General features: G+C 42.8%; 1 protein-coding gene and 1 long non-coding RNA gene across 4 annotated transcripts in view; one reads left to right on the plus strand and one right to left on the minus strand.

Annotated features, from left to right (window-relative positions):
• The window catches only part of LHFPL3 (LHFPL tetraspan subfamily member 3), a 560027-nt gene that overhangs the window by 302630 nt on the left and 236241 nt on the right, over positions 1-21156 (plus strand). The gene's annotated exons all lie outside the window — the stretch shown is intronic.
• On the minus strand, positions 1418-20573 carry LOC144293474 (uncharacterized). The gene is made up of 3 exons (XR_013360700.1): positions 20090-20573; positions 4680-5148; positions 1418-1657 (listed from the first exon to the last, which is right to left on the minus strand). It is a non-coding gene; the product is annotated as an uncharacterized LOC144293474 (long non-coding RNA).

Raw genomic sequence — 21156 nt, forward strand, 5'->3', positions numbered from 1 at the left:
AATCTAAACACTGCCTGGAAAATATTTATGTTTGGTTTTGAACCACATTACATGATTTTAGAAGCATATTTACGCCTTACATGATGCTTCCTTAGATTGACTCGCATGAAAGATGGGTATGCTTTTCCCAAGTGAACATATGCTGTGGGTGGGGGAGCAAGAAGTGGGTGAGCTAGGTTGAAAGTAGGACACGAATTAAGTAAGTGTATGTTGACTGTGTTTTGGCATCACATTATTTCCTAGACAGTCTATTTTACTTCCAAGTGGGATCCCACACAACTTGAGAAGAATCAAAAGTAACAAAAGTCTGAATGTCAAAATATCCCCGGCCTTCCTTCTGATCCCCAGCAATGCACAAGATAGAGAGAGCTGGCACTCCCGGCTTCAGATCATCAGTCTGTGAGATCAGAATCATGAGTAGCTTCCCTTGAATGGGACCATGCTACCCCTTTCCTCACGCACCATGGCGAATAGAATGTGCTCAGTAAATTATGTAGAGGATACATGAGTGCGCAAATTGTGTTATCAAAGAGCATCAGCCCTACTATTTACAGAATGATTATCTCTCAGTAAGTACACAGCCTTCATTTGTTCCATTTTCATTGGAGGTGAACTTGGGAACCAGAATTGGGTTCTTCTGGGGAGAGGATGGTACTTCTCATTATTTTGGCAGTCTCCTTTAAGTAAAATATGACAGGGTTTCTCTGGTGCCTCATCACTCTCTTTTGTTAATGTGCTCTGGCCTGTGGTTTCAGTGACAAATTAAAACTGAATGGGGAAAGCTTTATACAAAAGTAGAAATAAATGAGAGAGATTATAAAATTCCATGCTAAATTATTTACAATTCTACTCATTCACCTCCTTGGAGGATTAGGCTCTTCAGAACTTTTTTTTTAAATATTGCACTTCTGGGATCCCTGGGTGGCGCAGCGGTTTGGCGCCTGCCTTTGGCCCAGGGCGCGATCCTGGAGACCCGGGATCGAATCCTACGTCGGGCTCCCGGTGCATGAAGCCTGCTTCTCCCTCTGCCTGTGTCTCTGCGTCTCTCTCTCTCTGTGACTATCATAAATAAATAAAAATTAAAAAATAAATAAATAAAATAAAATATTGCACTTCTGTCTTTATTGAGATATGATTGGCATATAATCCTGTGTACATCATAACTTTCTTTTATAGGGGATCCCTGGGTGGCCCAGCGGTTTAGCACCTGCCTTTGGCCCAGGGCGCAATCCTGGAGTCCCGGGATCGAGTCCCACGTCAGGCTTCCAGCAAGGAGCCTGCTTCTCTCTCCTCCTGTGTCTCTGCCTCTCTCTCTATGTCTATCATAAATAAATAAATCTCTAAAAAAAAAAGAACGTTCTTTTATTATATACGTAGAAAAAAGACTGCTTTATGGGTGTGATGGGTATCTGTTGTTTGTACGACAGTATCAGCCATTGTTTTTGAAGTAATATGTAAATAATGAAAAACAACCCAAGTTTTATAGCCAGACATAACAAAATAGACATTAAAAATAATAAGTCTTTGGTTACTGCTCTTAAATTCCTCAGGAACAATAGTTAAAATGCTTCACGCTGAGATTTTCTACTGGCCCGTAACTGGTGAGTTTCACAAATTGGTTTATTTTCTCTTCCTCCCCTGGAGTAATCTGGTTGTTCTAGAATAAATATGGTAGAGAATAAACATAAGTAAGAATGTTACCAGCTGGGACGCCTGGGTGGCTCAGTGTTTGAGCATCTGCCTTTGGCTCAGGTCATGATCCCGGGGTCCTGGGATCAAGTCTCACATCCAGCTCCCTGCAGGGAGCCTGCTTCTCCCTCTGCTTGTGTCTCTGCCTCTCTCTGTGTGTCTCTCATGAATAAATAAATAAAATCTTTAAAAAAAAAAAAAAAGAATGTTTCCAACTGAAAAATCTCTCTTTACTTCGCTCTCAATTTTCAGGGCTCCTTACCTCTAACATTTCCAGAATGAAGCCTCTCACTTGGGAAGTTTCTCTCCTCTTTCTCCTTGTTAGCCATATAGAGTGTTTTTTTTTTCCCTTCCATATGGAAATAAAGCCACTTTTTACCCACTCTCCCCCACCCCCATTGTTTCCCATAACCTGGGTCCCACTGTGCACGCAGAACACGATAGGAGAGGATTGGAGGACGTCACGCTCCCATCTGCCACCAGAGCTGATTATGAGACATCTGGTGCAAGGCTCAGCTCTGAAAGTTTACCCTTCACCAGCTGGCGCGCCGAACATTCGAAGATGATCAAACTATAACCCGGCACCTGCCTCTGGAGCTGTTGTTTTTCTTAAAATCTTGTAACATACAGTGATTTTTCTCCTTAATTTTCTCTGGTTTTATGAAATTAAAAGCTGACCTCCCTTTGTAGTCTAACTTCAGGGATATTTAGCCAAGGCTTTTTTTCAAGTTTATTTACTTGTTATCTCTCTTGTCTTCAATCTTTTTCAAATAAGTTTAACGTGGTCTCTATTCTGCAGGAGGGACAGGGGGTGAACACCTACCAGAATCTGAAGTCTAAACTTGGGCTAAAATTGGCTCGTCAGGGAGGCATTTCTCCTTCACATCACTTGTGTTGTTGGGGGAGCCTTGACTTTTTCACCCAGCTGTTTGCAGGAAGGCAGCTCCTCTGGCCTCATTTTCTTCTGACCTCTTCTCTCCCAAGTTCCCAAAGCAGGAAATTGAAAAGGGAGACAGTAACTAAAACTTCTGGAGCCTTCCTCTAAGACTTCTGCAGCCTTCACAAGCCTCAGTGCTCTTATTTTTTAAAAAAATAAGAACCTTTTGGGATCCCTGGGTGGCGCAGCGGTTTGGCGCCTGCCTTTGGCCCAGGGCGCAATCCTGGAGACCCGGGATCGAATCCCATGTCGGGCTCCCTGCATGGAGCCTGCTTCTCCCTCTGCCTGTGTCTCTGCCTCTCTCTCTCTCTGTGACTATCATAAATACATAAAAATTAAAAAAAATAAGAACCTTCTGTGTATGTCATATACATCACGATTCCTGCATACGTGATGATTCTTTCGTATGGATTTTCTTGAAAGTTTTCTAGAAATTTTTACATTTATCTTGCACCTTCCAGAGTAAAGCTAGAGCAGTGGGAGAAATCGAGTGTCTTACGGAGAGGTGTAGGTCAGGGGGTCACACACTGAAATCACCTGGAGAGGATCACAGATTCCTGATGGCTAGAAACTTCTCCCCTCCCCACAGAGTTATTAAATCATTCAGTTTGAGATGCAGCTTGGCATTAAAAAAAAACTCCCCAGGCGTTTTCAGCAGGTAACTTGAGGATGAAAACAACCATTTTTGTTTAGATTTAGATTCAAGCCCCCCTGAGCGAAATCTAGCACAGGGCTCTATCTTCAGCATACAGCTTCTAAAAAATGCCAGCGCATAGCCCATTCATGAAAGAACTCTCCACCTTTTTTGGTAAGAACTGGAGGATGTTCTCGGGTGGCTATTGAACCATGATCCTACCCACGAGAGGCCCTGAGAAATCTATTAGTGAGCTCTTATAAGCTAACATAGTTCAGATCCAAGCATGATTGTATCAACTACTAGTTCTTTGCTGACGTTACCTGTCGTAGGAGACTATAGCCACTGATAAAACATTTCCCATTTTTGAATTGACAGTAGTCAAAATAACTTGTCATTGAATTCACAGATTAGTCAAAATACTAATTATCAAGTTTCTCTTCTATCACCAGACAAATATTACACTGCCACAGTCATAAATCCCAATTGCAGTTTCTGAGTCTTTCCATTAGATTCAAGACCTGTGTCTGTTCGGATCATCAGCCCCATGGCTGCAAGGTGCCAACCTCACACATCCTCCACAGCCTCTCACCCAGGGCTCTTGCTCAAGTAAAACCCAGGCGTGACCTGCCAGCACCGTTAAGAGTTCTTCACTAACTTTCTTTTACCCAATGGTCCCCAGGAAACCTCTTCTTTACATACTGCCTCTAACACAGCCACAAAACAGTATTGGGTGATTATGAGCAAGCTGACACACATAAAAAAAAAAAAAAACAGGTTAATTAGCAGCATCCATGCCTGCTCCCGGAAGAAGCAACATCTAGAATTGGTGATAACAAAACTGAGCCAGTAGCAGCATTTTCTTGGTAGAAAGACAACTTGGTATCAGGCAGTGTGTGTGACATCCAGCAGAAGTAATGGCTTTCTCCTCAGCCATTAGAGCCCTGCTCAGAGCCGAGCTGTAAGTGAGGCCCTGGGGCAGACGCCCCTCCCCTGCCTGCACCTGCTACTTCCCCTAGAGACGTCTATCATCGTTCACAGTGGTTTTCTGGCCCCAGCTGAACATAAGAATCACCTGGAGCAACTTCTAAATGATAGGAGGCCCAAGCTTCATGCTAGATCAATTGAAAAAACCTTCTGGGTATTGGTATTCCTTAAAAGCTCCCACATGGTTTTGATATATAGTGAGTGTTTCAAATCACTGACCTGGCTCTCACCCCACTCCAGCCCCTCCCCAGTTCTCAGACCTCATCTCTGCCCCAATCTCCAAAAATGTTTCCCCCATAACAAAGCAGCAATCGCCCAGGCTTTTCCGTTGAATCTGCATTATCTAGGTTCTCCCTATGGCCTCCTCCATGTGGGACCAGCCTATGCTCTGCTTCTTCCACACCTGCAGAGCAACCTCAAATGCTTTTTTACCTGGTGGGCTGGGTCACTCCTAACGAGGCTCCCAGCAGAAACGGGTCTCTATCCTGACGCATTTGTCTGACTCTTGTTTTTTAAAAACTGTGCTCTAACTTGATTTGCAAAGATGAATTGTGCCCAGCGGTCAAGCTCTCAGTTAGCTTGCTGTTCATCCTGTTCATGATTCTTTTCAAAAAGGACAGCAGGGCACAAAAATGAATTAGAAGCAAAACTGGAACAAGGGTGGATGGTGTGCATATGATCCAGGCCTTCGTTAGCATTTGAAACAAGGGTGGCGTCACGGAAACACCCCTCCATCCCTGGGTATTCAGCAGAGGTGAAATGTTCAAGACCTCCGTGGCTAGAAGTCCCAAAGGTACAGCAAAGGCTTCTTTTTCTAAAATCCTTGTTCTTTAAAATTTTCTTTTTAACGTGTCTTGCAAATTAGTTCAATTTTATCTGAAGGTAAATGTTGCTTGCACACCTGAAAAACAGAATGAGACATTTATCTGAATGGAGAATGGACTCCAAAAGGCTCTCCTATTATGAAACAGTGTGCCCGTGGCCTAATTTGTGTTTAAGTAAATTTCAGTAGTTGGAAATCGTTCTTTCCCAGGACTCCATGTCCCTAGATTTATGTCAGTTCCAAATAGGCAGTTCTCTGGGAGAATGTGCTACCTGGTGTCCAGATTCAGAGCACATTTCCAATTTGGTCTTATCCTCTGGTGGCGGAGAGGAGTAGGCAGTCCAAAACCCACTGGGTCTCCTGGATTACATATTAGTTCTTTTTATTTTTTATTTATGATTTCTTCATTCATTTGAGAGAGGGCAGGGGGAGGAGAGACAGAGGGAAAGAATCTTAAGCAGATGCCCTGCTGAGTGCAGAGTGTCCCTACCTTCCCCCTGGGGCTTGATCTCACCACCCTGAGATCATGACCTGAACCGGGATCAAGAGTTGGAGGCCTAGTAGACTAAGCCACCAAGGCGCCCCCGTGTTAGTTGTACTCAGGCCACATCTTTCACCCTCAACTCCTCCATCAGAGAACTGCCCTGGCAAGCACAGCTGTCCAATTGAGGAAAATTTGGGCTGCTTCAAGGATGTGTTGGTTTCAACTTTCCCACCGCTTCTTGTGAAGTAAAGTGTGTTTGAGACAGCGTAGCTCACGGGTGATACCTCTGGCCCTGGTATAAATCTTGACTTTCTCAAAACTAGGAACAGCCAATTTATTGAACATACCTGTGCCCCAGTGTCCACATGGACCAAATAGGATTGGCCTGTTGTGGGGGTTGAATGAGAGAGTATGTGTGGTAAGCATGCAGCTTATGTTTATAATTGCTATTGTTAGGTATTTAGGAGCATTTTTTAATTTGGAAGTTTTTTCCCATATAACCATGGAATGAATATAAAGCATGTTACACAGAAGCATTGACTGGCTGTATTAACATATTTTTGGTTGCAAGAAACAAAAACCCATGCCAGCTTGCTTAAGCAGCCTGAATTATTAGGAGGATACAAAGAGATGTTAATAGAATTCAAGGATCAGAACACAGCCTGGAAAGGACCAGAGCCAGGGACTGCTCTGTGATTCTCCTCTTTGCTCTCATTCTCTGTGCACCTGCTTCCTTCCTCTTTGCTAGACCAGCTTTATCTCCTCCTCAGTCATTTAGCAAAACTTAGCTGCCAACAGGCCCAGTTACCAAAAGAAATCAAGTTGGTCTCTCTCAATCCCAACCCTAAATTTCTTGATACAGGTCTCAGATTTCCAGTCACTGAGGTCAGGGCAAAGCAATGTTTTGGAGGTTTTTGTTTGTTTTATTTTTGTTTTGTTGTTTTGTGGGGGTGGGGGGAGGATCAAAGGAGAGGGAGAGAGAATTTTAAGCAGGGTCCACACACAGTGCAGATTCCAAGGCAGGGCTCTATCTCACATCTGAGATCATTACTTGAGCCAAAATCAAGAGTCAGATATTCAACTGACTAAGCCACCCATGCACTCCAGAGCAGAGCAGTGTTTTATAAATGGCTGCTGGGAGCCTACCACTGTATGTGGGCTCTGGGTAAGTAGAATCCTACAAAGAAAGAGTTGAGGAGGATCTTAAGGTAACTTGGAAGACACAGCTAATCTGCGGTTTAAATGATCATGGTTCATGTGGTGAACCAACTATATTATAATGAATAATTTTTTTTTGTCTTAAATACAGTCCTTTAGAACTTGAATTGCTCCAAAGTAGGTTTACATACTTCCAGGGATGATCTAGAAATGTGACTGGTAGAAATCTTCCTGGATTGGAGATGAGGAAGAATTTTATGTGATATTAAAGTAAATGTAATTATTTGTGCAAATGACCAAGTTGTAGATGGGAACACTTGAATGTAATAAGGATATCAACTCTCCCTAGGCTAATCCCTTAGCTCAATCATAATCGATAAAGGTATTAAGAGCCCCCCCTCCCTTTTTGGAAGCAAATAAGGTAATTAGGTTGAAATTGAAAAACAGACAAGCAAGAATGATTAGGGAAAGTTTGACCTGTTATTGGGAACTAACCTCAACTAGATTTTATGACTATAAAGCCTTAACAAGTAGTATAGTGTGGTACTGGTGTATAAAGAATCAATTAGACAATGTAATTAAGTAGAAAGTTCAGAAGTGGACTCTAGTAGTGGGATTTTGTGTTTGTGTGTCAACTGTACTTCAATAAAATATTGCATTAGTTTCAGATGTACAACATAGTAATTCTACAACTTTATATATTTTATGCTCACTGCAAGATAACTACCATCTGTCACCATGTAATACCATTGACTATATTCCCTATGCTGTACCTTTCATCCCCATGACTTACACATGCTGTATGGAACACTGTACCTCCCACTCCTTTTCATCCATTTTGCCCATCCCCCCATTCCCTCCCCTTTAACAACCATCCGTTCTCTGTATTTATGGGCCTGTTTCTGCTTTTTTTGTTTGCTCATTTGTCTTGTTTTTTAGATTCCACATATAAGTGAATCATATGGTATTTGTCTTTCTCTGTTTGACTTATTTCACTTAGCATAATACCCTCTAGACCTAAATATGTTGTTGTAAATGCAAGATCTCCTTCCATTGTGTGTATATACACACACACACACACATTTTCTTTACTCATTCATCTGTGGATGGACACTTGGGTTTCTTCCATATCTTGGCTATTGTAAATAATACTATATTAAATATAAGGGTGCATATATTTTTTTGAGTTAGTCTTTTCATTTTCTTCGGGTAAATATCCGGTAGTGGAATTACTGGATTGTATGATATATTTCCATTTTTGATTTTTTGAGGAACCTCCATACTGATTTCCACAGTGGCTGTACCAATTTGCATTCCTACCCACAGTCCTTTAGACTGTGCATTAGGGCTCCTTTTTTCCCCACATTCTCACCAACATTTATTACTTCTTGTCTTTTTTAGCCTAGCCATTCTGACTATGTGAGGTTTTGACTTGCATTTCCCCAAGGATTAGTGATGCTAGGCATCTTTTCATGTGTCTGTTAATCATCTGGATGTCTCTGAAAAAATGTTCAGGTCTTCTGCCTAATTTTTAATCAGAATCTTTGTTTTTTAGGTGTTGAGTTGTAAAGTTCTTTATATAGTTTGGATATTAACTCCTTATTAGAGATATCATTTGTAAGTATCTTCTCCCATTCAGTAGGTTACCTTTTTGTTTTATTGATGGTTTTCTTCAGTGTGGAAAAACTTTTCATTTTGGTGTAGTCCCAATAGTTTATTTTTTGCTTTTGTTTCCATTGCCTAAGGAGACTTACCTATAAAAATGTTACTAAGGCTCATGTCAAAAAGATTACTGCCTATTTTTTTCTTCCAGGAGTTGTATGGTTTCAGGTCTCACATTTAGGTCTTCAATCCATTTTGAGTTTATTTTTGTATTTTGTGTAAGAAAGTGGTCCAGTTTCATTCTTTTGCATCTGGCTGTCCAATTTTCCCAGCACCATTTGTTGAAGAGACTGTCTTTTCTCCCATTGTATGTTCTTGCCTCCTTTAGATTAATTTACTAAATAAGCATGGGTTTATTTGGGGGCTGTCTATTCCGTTCCATTGATCTATGTGTCAGTACCATGCTGTTTTGATTACTACAGCTTAATTAATACAGTTTGAAATCTGGGATATGATACTTCCAGCTTTGTTCTTTTTCAAGATTGCTTTTGCTCTTTAGGGTCTTTTGTGGTTCCATACAAACTTTAGGATCATTTGTTCCAGTTGTGTGAAAATATTGTTGGTCTTTTGGTAGGGATTGCATTGAATCTGTAGATTTCAGTGGATAGTGTGGACATTTTAACAATATTAATTATTTTAATCCTTGGGCATGAAGTATCTTTCCTGTATCACCTTTAATTTCCTTCATCAGTGTTTTATAGTTTTCAGAATATAGGTCTTTAACCACCTTAGTTTATTCCTTGTCATTTTACTCTTTTTTGGTGCAATTGTAAATGGGATTGTTTTCTTAATTTCTCTTTCTGCTACTTCATTATTAGTGTATAGAAATGCAATGGATTTCTGTTTATTAATTATGTATCCAGCAACTTTACTGAATGTATTTATTCTAATAGTTTTTTGGTGAACTCTTTAGAGTTTTCTATGTATAGTATCATGTCATCTGCAAAGGGTGCCAATTTTATTTCCTTCTTACTAATTTGGATGCCTTTTATTTCTTTTTCTTGTCTGATTGCTGTGGCTAGGACTTCCAGTACTATGTTGAATAAAAGTGATAAGAATAGATACCCTTCTCATGTTTGTGATCTTAGAGGAAAAACAGTTGTTTATCATTAAGTATGATGTTAGAAAAAAAAAAAGTATGATGTTAGTTGTGGATTTATCATTTGTAGACTTTATCATGTTGAAATATCTTCCCTCTAAACCCACTTTGTTGAGAGTTTTTTGATTATCAGTTCAATTTTGTTACTAGTAATAAGTCTGTTGTAATTTTTCTCTTTCATCCTGATTCAGTTTTAGAAGATTGTATGTTTTTAGGAGTTTATTCATTTTTTTCTGGGCTGTCCAATTTGTTAACATGTAATTTTTTGTAGTAGTCTCTTACAATCCTTTGTATTTCTGTGGTGATGGTCATTACTTCTCCCCTTTCATTTCGGATTTTAATTATTTGTGTCATCTTTTTTTCTTGATGAGTCTTGCTAAAGGTTTATCAATTGCATCTTTGAAAGAACCAGCTCTTGGTTTAATTGATCTTATCTAGTTTTTTAAATTTCTATATCATTCATTTCCACTCTCATCTTTATTATTTCCTTCCATCTACTAACTTTGGCCTTTGTTCTTCTGTTTCTAGTTTCTTTAGGTAGAAAGTTTTATTGGGTTGTTGTGGGGGTTTTTTGGTTTTTTGGTTTTTGTTTTTTTGCATTTTTCTTGTTCCTTGAGGTAGGCTTGCATCATTATAAACATCCTTCTTTTGTTGCATCCCAAAGATCTTGGACTGTTGTTTTTGCATTTTCTTTTGTTTCCATGTATTTTTAAATTTCCTATTTGATTTCTTCATTGACCCATTGGTTGCTTAGTAGCATGTTGTTTAGTCTCCATGTATTTGTGTTTTTTCCCTTTTTTTTTTCTTGTAATTGATTTCAGTTTCATACCATTTTGGTGGGAAAAGATTCTTGATATGATTTCAATATTCTTAAATTTATTGAGTTTTTTTGTGACCTAATGTGATCTATTCTGGAGACTATTCCATGTGCACTTGAAAAGATATGCATTCTGTTGTTTTTGAATGGAATGCCCTGTAAATATCATAACTCCTAGATGGAATTTTTCTATGACCAAGATGGTATTGCAAGTCAGTGGGGTGGTCTGCTCAATAAATGATGTTAGAACACCTGAGTGCAATTGGAAAATAAAAACAAGATTTGACTCTCATGTCACACCATACATCACAATAAATTAAAAATTAAAGAATGTGGCCATGGAAATTCAATAAAACACTGAAAGAATTTTTATATAATGTCAGAGTAAAAAGAAAGACATTCCAACTATGACTTAAAAATCAAAGAGTAATAAAGTAAAAAATTGATATATTCAAATACATGAAATTCAAAAAACTTCTTAGTGGCTAAAAAGCACATTAAGTAAAATCAAAAACTGAAAAACAAAGTGGGGAAAATATTTGTAACTCCTATCACAAAGAGCTAAATATATTGATTATATAGAAAAGCTCATAGAAATCAATAAAGAAAAAATGAAACAGAAGGAAAACAAAGGATATGAAAAAGGTCACAAAAAAATTAAAAATGGTTTGATTGAACAGATGTTCAGCTTCACTCATAATAAGAGAAATGCAAATTTGAATTGCACTGAGACACCAGTTTTCACCTATCAATTAGCAAACCATCAAAAAATTGATAAGCTATTATGTTTGTGAAATCATGGAGAGATCACCTTTCGTATGTAGCTCATGAAGTGTAAATTGGCTCAATTCCAAAGAATGAGATATGGCCATATCTATAAAATGAAATGCACACATCATTTGACCCAGAAATTGAAGTTCTGAGAATTGATCCCACAGATAGGCTTGGAAATTTACAAAATGTCTGCACAAGGTTTTTCAGTGCAGCAAAAAATTAGAAACTAGAAGTCCATCAAATGAGAGCTAGTTCAATAAACGGTGGCATATATATATATATACGTACACACACACACACAATGCAAAGCAATGGTGGGGGGAGAAAAGCAGGGTGCAGAATAAAGTGTATCATGTGCCAAATATAATTTTAAGAGGATTAAAGAATACATGTGTGGGCATGCACTTGTATTTACTTCATTATTGTCTAAACATCTCTGAAAGGAAAGACAAGTGACTGAAACTTACTGTGATCTCTTTAGCAGGGGGCTAGCAAGTGGGAAGGTGGGCATAGAGATTTTTTGTTAAGCTTTTTAGACTTTTTCTGTCTGAGCTATATGCATGTGTTATAATGTAGTCAAAACTTGCAATAAGTACAGCTTTACAGAATAAACATGTTGGCATAAGATAAAAATTTTGCCTCAGTTTAAAAAATAAAACAGGAGACCTTTTCTTTTTTCTTTTTCTCTTTTTTTTTAATTTAGTAGTTGCCTCAACCCTTGTGGGCACTCCAAACCCTTCCCAATCTAGTCCTCTGTGGCATCTTTCAAAATAGATTCATCCTTTACTTCATCATAGAAATAAGAAATTCAACTGAATGATATTTGGTCTTGTCACCTGAAATATAATTGCCAGTGAAAAGAAATTTTTAGAGGGGTGTCAGGGCATGATCTCTGGGTCCTAGGATTGAGCCCCATATCGTGCTCCCTACTCAGCAGGGAATCTGCCTCTCCCCTCTGCTCATGCTCTCTCTCTCTCTCTCAAATGAATAAATAAAATCTTTTTTTTTTTTAAAGAAATCTTTAGAAATTCCTTGGTGAATACTGTTTTCTCAGAATATCTCACAATAATTGTGTTCCTGACAAAAAGAATGTGAGGTGATTCTGTGAAAGAAATCATTTATAAATACAGAAAAATGTTTCTAAAAAATCATATCTAACTCCTCTTGTGATGTGATGTGAGGCTTTTCTGCTCTGTCGGGGGTAGGTTTTCCATACTGCTGCTCTTCAGGACCAGGATCACCCTCAGAAAGCAGAGCGATGCCTCACGGAGAGACCCCACCACCACTCTCCAGGCGCTGTGGCCTCTGGAAACCTGAGGCTCTTCTCTCAGACAAATCTGGGTTTGACTCCAGGTATTATTACCTCTTCCTAACTAGCTAACCAAAAAGAAGATACTTAATCTTCTGAGGTCATTTTCCCTAGTTACAGAAGAGAGCCATAATAATGCTGTTGGGGAGTACAAATTTTTCTCTGCCCTTTTAGGTCAGTGGGGGCCTGTAAATTTAATGCACACAAGACAAATTAGCAGGAGCAAAGGGATATAAACGTATTCATATCCTTACATGCATGGGAATTCCCAGAAAAGAAACAAAACCCAAAGAAGTGGTTAGACTCAGGAGCTTATATGCTCTTCTTAACAAAATAAAGAAGGTTTTGGCTTCAAGGGATGATAAATTGTGGAGAAGTGACTAGGACATAGAGGAGAGGGAATTAATGGAAGAATAGGGGTATTTTAGTAAGATCCCTTTATCCAGACTCATGCCAGGGATGGCTCTCCATCCCCTGTGATCTCCTTATCCTAGGACAGGAGAGGGGGGAAATTTATGCCTGGTTTTCAGGCAGATAACTCTTTCTGCAACTGCTGATCTGCTGATCCAGTTGTAAATGATCCTTATGTCAAAGGACGTATGAGAGGACGGCATATCCTGACCTCCATTGATGCTGATGAGACTTAAGTAAATTATGTAGAGCAACAACACCAGCGCCAGGTGTATCTTAAGTGATCAACAAATTGGTTGTTCAGTTTGCAAATGTGGATTTTAAAGAGTTTGTTCACTTCCACTTGGATTGCTAGTTGCTCACCAATTATTTTCTGCAGCACACTCTGCGTGCTATTAACATTTTCCAAATGATCATCAACATCATTGTAAGTGAAGAAAAATAGTGCTATATGTGCGTACAATGAGGAATTATGATTCACAGTTTTATTTCTGTGAAATAGAGTATAAAAATTGGCAAACAGAGAGAAAAAAGATCTGAAAACTTTTTGGCTGCATTATCTGGTTTCCATTGGGAAAAATAGATTCTAAACTCAACAAGAAAATCGTTTTAACTGGGAAGACTCTCCAAATTTACTTCTAATGTGTATTGTACTAAAACAAGTTAAATGGGCAGGCACAAATTATAGTTGTCCTAATCAAACATAAATATAATTATAGGAGATTGTGCTATTGAATGTTTACATAACCTAAATCATTAGTCTCTAAGTTGGTTTTCTGCAAGTTTAATACACTTAGAATATAACAATGAGATTTGAATTATCAGCTCACTGTTAATAGAAGCTATTTCATTTATTCAGTATTCAGCAAGCTTCTACTGAATACCAAGTTCTGTGCTAAGTGCTGGAATACAAAGATGAATAAGCACAGTGCCTGCCCCAAACATCACCCCCGGGAGCCTCTATGGAGCTGTGAGCATGAATATCTCAATTCAGTCTACAGGGCACTATAGCACCACTAGAAACAGGCATTGATTATCTTGAAGTCAAACATCCTATCCTCTGCCCAGCGAAGATCACAGAACAGTCTGGAAGTCTCAGGGAAGTCTTAATTATTTACTTCTGTTCATTTAGCCTAATAAAAGCAGAAGTCTCCCTATTTTTTTTAACTATCTGTAATAGTTTAAATGTATGAGTTGTAAACCTAAGTTTTTCAGGACGAGAAATTCTTCTCTCTGGACCAGGTCTGGAAAGCTTCCTCCTTAGATCTCAAAGGCTCATGTCCCCCCCAGCACTGCAAGTAAAAGGGCCTAAACTAAGTCAGGTTGATACATTTCCAACTCAAGGTAGCTCTGGACCTCTAGTAGCTGGATTCAGCTTGAGCTGTGATTCCTGACTAAGAAAGAACTTATTCAGCATCCAAAGAAATATAATGAACTAGGGCTGGAATTATGAATTTGAGTTCTACAAGCATCTAGGAAAGGCCCAGTTTGTCTTCCTATTGTTTCCTTGGTACTTAGCACATGTTTGCAGGGTTTTGCTATATCAAATATTCATTTAAAAAGTGCCATATGATATTTAGAAATGTTTTAGTGCTCAACTAGAGTGACTTAAAGAATAGTTTTCTCATGTACAATTGCTGGAATTAGTTTCAATAAACCTATAAGGCCAGTGCAGAAAACTTGATTCTCTTGTCCTTGTCCTCACAGTCATGGTTGGCTGCTGCAGTTTCTGCCACTGTTTTTATGTTCATCTAGGAAGAAGGAGGTAGAGGGAGGGGCAACATTCGTATCAGGAAAGCAAAAGCTTCCCAGGGAGCCTACAGCAGGCTTCTGCTGACAATTTATTAGGCTGGAAAGGGAGTTGGGAAGGGGGTGAGTCAGCCAACCACCAGAGTCAGCTCTTCACCACTCTCATGGATGCAGTGAATGATATTGGAATAAATGGTTAATTGGCTTCACGTGTCTGCTAATTAAAACAAATTGATTCTTATAGGCAGTGATACCTGGTTTCTGCAGGAGGCTTCCAATGAACTGATTGGAGAGTGAAATATATATTATTGCTATTAGATATTTAGATGTGTGTTCTCCACCTTTTTTTACTGGGTAGGCCGGGCCATTTCCATCTGACAAATCAAAGCATCAATATACTTATCCCTGTACCTCTCCTACGTAGGAAACCAGTGGCAGAGGTGGGAGTTCTGAAGAGTGCTAGTCCATTCGTGGGCTGCTTCTATTCATAAAAGTGACAATAACAACTCTGTACTGAGTGCTTGCCCATGGCCCAGCCCTGTGCTCAGAAGTGAGCTTACCCTGGATGGCCTCTCTGGGCCCTCCAATCGCTCTATTTCCTCAATCCAAAGACCAAGCTCTGTAGAGATGTCTACAATGAATAGTTTCTTTCTCCTGACTCCCACCAAAAGGAAAGCTGTCCTTAAATCAATGAAGTATCTTTCCATCAGTGGCATCGAAGAAACCAAGAGCTATAGTATTATTTCCATCTGAGACACAAAAGCTTGTAAAGGTAAGTTTTGATAACTCGCCCAGTGCTCATCTCCAGCTCTAGAGACCAAGCTGGTGTGATCGAGGCCAGCACAATTTTTTTATACTCAGACTGACATGGTACTATGTGATATAGTAACAACTGTGTGCATGTACTCACTTTGTGCCAGGCACTGAGCTACATGCTGGTCATAGAGAAGACTGCTTCATCCACACAGCAGCTGCCCAGTGACTACTGGTCCTAGTCAGCACAAGTCCCATCCGAAAACAGATTCTAAGGATTTTATTTATTTATTTGACAGAGAGAGGGCACAAGCAGGGGAAGAGGGAGAGGAGAGGGAGAAGCAGACTTCCCACTGAGCAGGGAGCCTGATGTGGGGCTTGATCCCAGGACCCTGGGATCATGATCTGAGCCAAAGTCAGATGCTTAACTGACTGAGCCACCTAGGCGTCCTGGGAAAACAGATTCTAAAAGTAAAGTTACTTATATTAAAGTCAACTTACCTGTTCCCAGGTGCCATATCCTTTACCACTGTGTGGTACTAGTTCCTAGAGGGACCCATGGGAACATTTAATTCTCCTGTATTTGATATGACTTGTCAGTTCCCCATGGGGCCCACACCAGAGGGGCCTCTCTGGACACATCCCAGCCTTCAGTTCTTTTATGTGCCTTCCCTTCCTTTTTTTTTTTTTTTTTTCCTCCTGTATTCCAGTAGAGCAAATAGGTTAACTAGCAGAATTCACTTTATTGCATTAACTTGAAGAGCAGGGAAAGGCTCCGGGATCAATGCTAGGAACAACAAAATACATTGAAGACCCCTAAAGAAAATGAACAAGGAGTAGTGGAAGGGGAGGTGGGCAAGGGGATGGGGTGACAGGCACTGACTGAGGGGGGCACTTGACAGGATGAGCATGGGTGTTATATGTTGGCAATCGAACTCCAATAAAAAAAAATACCAAAAAAAAAAAAAAAAGTCCCCTAAAGAATTCAGGATCTGGAAAATGCATTTCAGGGAGAGAGACAAGCAAATGAACAAAGTGATCTGTCCTGAAAGCTGTGGGAGTACATAGTAGAAAATAACTCTGCCGAAAATCCAGGAGTACTTCCCAGAGGAGGTGGCATGGCCCTGTTACCGCTCAACAGCAGAGAAGGGGAGAGAGGACAGGTAAAGGGGTGGTGTGCACAAGAGCCCTGAAGAACAAAAGAGCTTGGAGAGTCTGTAGGGTGGAAAAGGCAGGGCCTGGCCTGGAGCAACCTCTCCACATGGTGATTAGGTTGGGGGGGGGGGAGCAGGAGACCAGCCCAGAAAGCTAGAGGTCGAACCGAGCTATTTGCTGGATTTGGTGTTTGACAAACTAAATCTGAGCTCCTGCTGAGAGGGCACGAGGCTGCCAGAGGCGCTGAGGTCCAGGGAGGAGGATGGATTGGTGTGTACACGACAGCACAGAAGTGTGACATGACGGGGAGGCACAGGAGCAAAGAAAGTGACTATGGGGATCCCTGGGGGGCTCAGCAGTTGGGCACCTGCCCTCTGCTCAGGGTGTGATCCTGGGGACCCGGAATCGAGTCCCACGTCGGCCTCCCTGCATGGAGCCTGCTTCTTCCTCTGCCTGTGTCTCTTGTGAATAAATAAATGAATCAGAAAAGAAAAGAAAAGAAAAGAAAAGAAAGTGACTCTGACACCCCAAGTGGAACGTGGGCTTGGTGGGAAGGGGGATGTCCTGAGGGTGCCCTAGCAGTGTCCCTGAATGTCTGACTCTGGAGTCGGGTGGGTGGTCCTCCCGCAGGACGTGGGCCTGGGCAGGACGGCGAGCCTGCAGCCCCCGACGGTGTCCACACGTCTGCAGTTCTAATAGGGTGCGCGGGCAAGGCCTGGGCCCGCTCAAGTTTGCGGGCAACAGGAGCTGGAGGAGGGTCCGTCCTGAGCCCCAGGCCCCGGGCAGGGGCTCTCCAGGCTGCGACCCCGCCACCCACCCGCCTCCCCGGCAGCCTCCGAAGGTGCTGGAGACCGCAGGGCCGCAGCAGCAATCCCTGTCCCTCCGGGGCCAGCAGCCCTGCTCTCGGGAGGCCCCTGGGGAATGTCTTGAATTAGTGACCCGGGAGCATGAGGGGGCACCTGCCCCACGGCCGGCTCCAGGCCCGAGCTGCGCATAGGCAGTTACTCCGGCCACACTCCTGAACTCCTTGCTCAAAGCATGATTTCCATTACACGCCAGGCCTCCTAGAGTTGGCGACCTTCAAAGACTCTTCTAGAGCCTGCAGAAAGCCAGCCCTTTAATGCCACAAGCTGCTGCTGGCCTTTCCTGCCATCAGCGGAGACCCGGGGTGGGTGCTAGAAACTCCCCAGAGGGCCCCCTGGATGCGGGGAGGAAGAGGAACAGGCAGCAAAAGCAGAGTGGGTGTCCCTTAAGGTGACTCAGGCTCCTATGGGGCATCACCCTGGAGCCCCTGAAACGAATGATCCCGGTTACCAAAGACAGTCTGGTTTAAAAAAAAAAAAAAAAAAAAAACTCGCAGGTGACTTGCAGTAAGGGCCTGTCTTCATCTCAAAGGACTTTTAAGAACCTAACTGCCTGTCTTCGTGGGGCAGGGTCACCTCTGAGTAACGCGGGGGTGAGGACGCAGCCACCATCAGAATAAGTCAGACTGCATAGCGCCACGTGGGGTGTGGAACAAGGGTGAGTTTGAACCCAGCCCGTCAGGGAAGCTTGTCAGATCTTCGAACAAATGGAAGAGAGGCTACCCTTTCAATGGGGCCACGTGGAGAAGCGCTTTCCCTGGTGATGCGGTTTCTGTTCCGTGAGTTAAAACTAAAACCTCCCCAAGCTCTAAACTGGTAGCAATTCCCACAAAGACTCGATTGTCTGGGATACTTGTTGGCAGTGTTCTGAAATAGAGATTTTAAAGCGGAGGCTAGGAGGCTGGAAGGCCCTGGGAGGGTGTGAACCCTGGATGCAGGAGGGATTAAGATGCGGGGAGAAACCCAGCTCTGCAGCTCTGACCCCAGGGCCTTGGCACCTGCCCCAAGGTCCCTCTGTGCCTGGCAGTGGATCAGCCGTTCCCTGTGGCCCGTGCCCTCAGCTGTACGGCCTGGCAAGGGAGGGGAGGCCGCCGCCTGTCTTTGTTTTTCATACAGAGCTAGGTTCGATACAAAAGATCCACAACGTCTTTCATAAAGGTGTACAAATGAAATACAAATGACTTGAGCCAGGTGTTCGTCCTTCTGTCTCCAAGTCTGTACACAAAGATACATTTCTGATCCCACCTTCTGTGCTTCCAGCCTACACCACCGCTTTGGGCCCGCCCATGAAGCGCATCAAAGCAGGCCTTCTAGAATCACTCTGCCTGTCACTAGCAGTGAGACCTGGGAAAGGCAGTCGCTAACCTCTCTGAGCCTCCATTTCCGGATTTGTAAATGGTGATAAAAATTCTAGTCTCACACGTAGTGGTGAAGGTTAAACGACATCACATACGTGGGGCGTCTTGTGTGGTTTTGTGACCCATAGTAGATGCTCCGTGGTTGGTAGTTACCGCATCTGTGTCTGCCCTATGCGGTAGAGGTTTTGTGATGCGACGTGGAAAGGGAGCAGGAGAGAAGGCTCTGAGTTTCTAAGGTTGGTGAGTAGGTTCCAGGGGCTGCTTTTAACTCAGAAGGAAATGTAGCAGGAGGACTAAGTATGGGGTGAGATGCGTGGTTTGACACATGCTGAGTTTGAGAGGAGGAGAGGTCTAGAGAAACTTGGAAAGATGAACTGGTAGCCTGGACAGTGGGTGGTGTCGGGTGAAAGCATTAACAAGGGCATATAGGAGCTAAGCATCCAACTCTTGACTTCAGCTCTGGTCATGACCTCAGGGTCCTGCATACTGGGCTCCACAGGCCGTACTCGGGAAGTCTGCTTCTCCCTCCCTCTCTGCCCCTCCCCCATTCATGTGCATGCACCCATGGGCGCTCTCTTTAAAATGAATACATAAAATTTTAAAATTGAAAAAAAAAAAAAACAAGGGCATGTAGACTATGAAGAAAAGGCCAAGGAAAGAGCTCCAGGGAGCACCAACATTGAAAGGTGGAGTGGAGAAAAGAGTCAGATAAGTCAGAGAAGTAGGAGCGGAAACAGCTGCTGACAGTTCCCTAGACTCGGGAAGTTTCAGAAACGAGGTCTCCTCCTGGGAGCAGAGGCAGCAAAGGTCTGAGAGGGTGAGGACGAAAGGAGGTCAATGGGGTAGGAGGTGGGTGTGAGGGGTGGTCAGTGAGATCATCAGGGTGCTAATGGCTGGGGACTGATGAGTGGGCGGGAGGTGAGAGCTCAGAGGTGGTGAATGAAGGCCGCTCTAAGGGGGGACCAAAGTTGGGGTTGGTGTCAAAGAGAGAAAGCTGGATACTAACTAAAGGCAGGCACTTTGATTCTACTCTGTGACCGCTGCAGTAGAAAGAGGGTCCAGGGGCATCTGTGGCTCAGTGGTTGAGCGTCTGCCTTCAGCTTGGGTGGTGATCCTGGGGTCCCGGGATCAAGTCCCGCATCGGGCTCCCTGCAGGGAGCCTGCTTCTCCCCCTGCCTGTGTCTCTGCCTCTCTCTGTGTGTCTCTCAGGAATAAATAAAAATAAAATCTTTAGGAAAAAAAAAAAGATTGTCCGGTGTAAACTGTAAACTGAGACGTGCCAAGGTGCCTGGAGTTTTGAGGGAGAAGAAGGGAGTGGGCAGGGGGATCGATCAAGGGCTCTAGCGGGGTCTGTCCGGGAAGTAGAGGCTTAGCAAATGTGGGTAAAGGTGTGGGTCAGTGCGATAAGGCCATGTGGCTTTACTCACCAACACTGATGGAAATTAGGCTCCCAGCCTCCCACAGGGACCGGCAGATACGGGTGTTCTCTTCTAGAGTTTCTTGGAGCAAACAGTAAACTCTCTGGGCAGCCTTGAGTTCTCCGGAGCACACACAGAAGGAAGGGCTGGGTCGGCCCAAGGACGTGGCCTTAGAAACATGCTAGAGTCTGCTCGGGTCTCCTAGTGGAATGGAGGGTAGACAAAATCTGGGTGAGTGTCTGCGGTTCTGATAGGCTGGGGGTCGGGGGGAGGCCTAGTCAAGAGGAGGGCTCAGGGGAGCCTGAGTTTGGTCAAGGAGAGTCTTTGTCAGAGGAGTCAGGGTCATGAAAACGTAAAGATATTTTTAAACTGAGTGGAAGGATCAGACACAGAAGAAAGAACCAGAAACTGAGAACAGGCTACAAAGCAAATACACAGGGTGGGAGTAGGAGGCCGGCAGGGATGTCTTAAGTCTCACAGTGGTGACGTTCAAACCAGGGGTAAGCGGGACTTTCTCTGTAAAAGGCCAGAGAGTAAATACAAACCGTATACTACGGTCCCTGCAGAACCTTCTTTTTTTTGACCCTTTAAAAACACAAAAGTCATTCAGGCTGTGAGCTGGATTGAACCTGCCATCGCTTGCTGATCCCTTTTCCAAGCTGTGGTTTGATCCCTTGTGTGTGTGTGTGTGTGTGTGTGTGTGTGTGTGTGTGTGTGAAGATGACCCTTCGTGCACCCCATCTGTACACTTCCACCTGTCTGTGGGGACTTTCTCAGAATGTTCACCTGCAAAATTCCATCCCCTCCTCCCAGCCAAGAAAAATAAATTACAACCTCATCTACTTGATGCAGAACTAATTTGTTGCTTGGCATCCCCCCAAATCCTCAGGCCGGATTCATTCCATCAAGCGGCATGCCAGCAGTCTCCATTCAGAGCCAGGTGATGCTGTCTCCTTGGAGACAGCACTTTTTGCCCACTACTTAAGCCTGATTGGGAGCAACTTCCTGCATGACAACACTCACATTAAAAATATCTTAGGATGGCACCTAAGGTCTGCCCATTCACCGTGTGCCAA

This window comes from Canis aureus, chromosome 21 (assembly GCF_053574225.1).
Source record: "Canis aureus isolate CA01 chromosome 21, VMU_Caureus_v.1.0, whole genome shotgun sequence".
NCBI classification, from domain to species: domain Eukaryota; kingdom Metazoa; phylum Chordata; class Mammalia; order Carnivora; family Canidae; genus Canis; species Canis aureus.